This window comes from Panthera tigris, chromosome D4, assembly GCF_018350195.1.
Source record: "Panthera tigris isolate Pti1 chromosome D4, P.tigris_Pti1_mat1.1, whole genome shotgun sequence".
Taxonomy (NCBI): domain Eukaryota; kingdom Metazoa; phylum Chordata; class Mammalia; order Carnivora; family Felidae; genus Panthera; species Panthera tigris.
This window is the reverse complement of record NC_056672.1, coordinates 48,707,524-48,709,595: the sequence shown is the minus strand read 5'-3', so window position 1 is coordinate 48,709,595 and position 2,072 is coordinate 48,707,524. Positions and strand designations below refer to the sequence as shown.

Below are 2,072 nucleotides of genomic sequence, written 5' to 3'. Positions count from 1 at the left end.
AGGAAGATGACAATGGTATAGGAGAACTCATTTGTTTTTAATTAAAAAAAAAAAATCTTTATTTATTTTTGAGGGAGAGACAGTGTGTGAGCAGGGGAGGAGCAGAGAGAGAGGGAGACACAGAATCCAAATCAGTCTCCAGGCTTTGAGCTGTCAGCACAGAGCCCGATGTGAGGCTGGGGTTCACAAACAGTGAGATCATGAACTGAGCTGAAGTCAGATGCCCAACAAACTGAACCACCCAGGCACCCCTAGGAGAACCCATTTTAAGTTGACTTCATAAAGTTTTAGACAGCACCACTTTGAGAGGAAAATAAAGTGCTCAGATTCTGCAGACTTCGAAAAATATTTTTTTGTTTAATATATATGACTAATATGCTGCTGTTTATGTACCAGTATTCATCAATAGAAATTGGGTCACACAGTGCTCACTTACACAGCACATCTACTAAAATTGGAATGATACAGATTCGATTAGCATGGCCCCTGTATAAGCATGACACACAAATACGTGAAGCATTCCATATTAAAAAAAAAAATGGACTATACAATTTGACTTAGCTTTCATTTAATTAACCAGATCATTAGTCAGTTTGCCTTTATTGATGTTTATCCAAAGAGAGAGAGAGAAGAGATATATCATGGATAAGACTCTGAAATCTCTTTCTTGGTCATCTATGAACATGAACGTGTTAAAGTGTTAGCAACAATAATGGCAAACTTTTAATAAGTCATTACTATTTATTTGACATACACAGTTTTCAGCGCTTTACGCATGTTATTTAATGGTCCCAACAAGTCTACAAGGAGAGTACTATTGCCCATATTTTTATATAAGAAAAAGAGATATTAATGCCTCATCCAAAGTTATGTAGGTAGTAGGTGACACGGTCAGGAATCATAATGACACAATCTTTCACATGGGGTCTAGCAATTAATCACCAAGCTTTTACACATACCATCTCAGTGTGTATCATAACAAGTCAATTTTACTATAGGACACATCTTGAAGTTATTATGGGACACTATATGTAATATTGTTTATGATTTCTCTATTCAAAAAAGTAAGATGTTTGAAAAATTATTACACTAAAATATTTACAAAATTTTTAATGCTTTTCTAAAATCTATATTTGCTTGAATTGTATTAATATTTCTGCTCACTAAAAGAAAACAATGAACTTTTCAGTGACTCATCATCTCTGTTTCAGTTAGGTTCCTGTCTAAGAAAAAATAAATAGAATGAGCAGAGGAGAACTGTTTTCATTTCTGCAATTGCTATCAATTCTAAATATGTTTGAAATGTCACTGCACACTGCTTACCAAGCTGTTGGTACCAAGTGAAGTCAGAATTATTAATGGGAGACCTTTGCCAACAAATGCAAGGGATAGTGAACAATACCCTTCTGTAAGTACAAATGAATGTGCTTTTGCTGGTATCTCATATGAAATGACAAAAGTCCTACAATGCTGGTAGGAAAGACACAAATAATGAAGACAGTGGAATATAATGTACTGTTCAATTATTTTCTATCTGAAGGATAGAATTCTGGGAAAGGAGAGAAAAGATGGAAATTAAGATGGGGGTGAGAAAATCAAGAGAAAGGACAATTAGACATTAAAAGAGAAAGTGTGGGAAAAATACAAAGGAATAGAAATGAACTCAAGGAAAAGAATTGAGAAAGTAAGGAAAACTAAATATAGGAAAGAGTATAAAGAATTCCATATTCTTAGCTTTTTGCATCACCATATTTGAACAAACATTCCCAGCATCATTTTGTAGCTTTCTTTTCTACACTCTATAATGTTTGCCATTAGGATTTCACCAGAAAGTATTTTCAGATCTTTTTGTTATTATTAAAAACTACTTTATTTAATTTTTCATCATGATAAGTGTACATTTTAATCCCCATCACCTTTTCACCCATCCCTCCACCCACCTCCCATCTGCTAACCCTTGGTTTGATCTATATAGTTAAAAGTCTGTTTCTTGTTAGTCTCTCTCTCTGTTTTTTTTTTTTTTTCCTTTTTTCCTTTGCTCATCTGTTTTGTTTCTTAAATTCCAAATATAA

General features: G+C 33.6%; 1 non-coding gene across 1 annotated transcript; it reads left to right on the top strand.

Annotated features, from left to right (window-relative positions):
• The first annotated feature begins 424 nt into the window (after positions 1–424).
• LOC122233382 lies at positions 425–531 on the top strand. Its single transcript, XR_006210930.1, has one exon. It is a non-coding gene; the product is annotated as a U6 spliceosomal RNA (small nuclear RNA).
• The last annotated feature ends 1,541 nt before the right edge of the window (positions 532–2,072 follow it).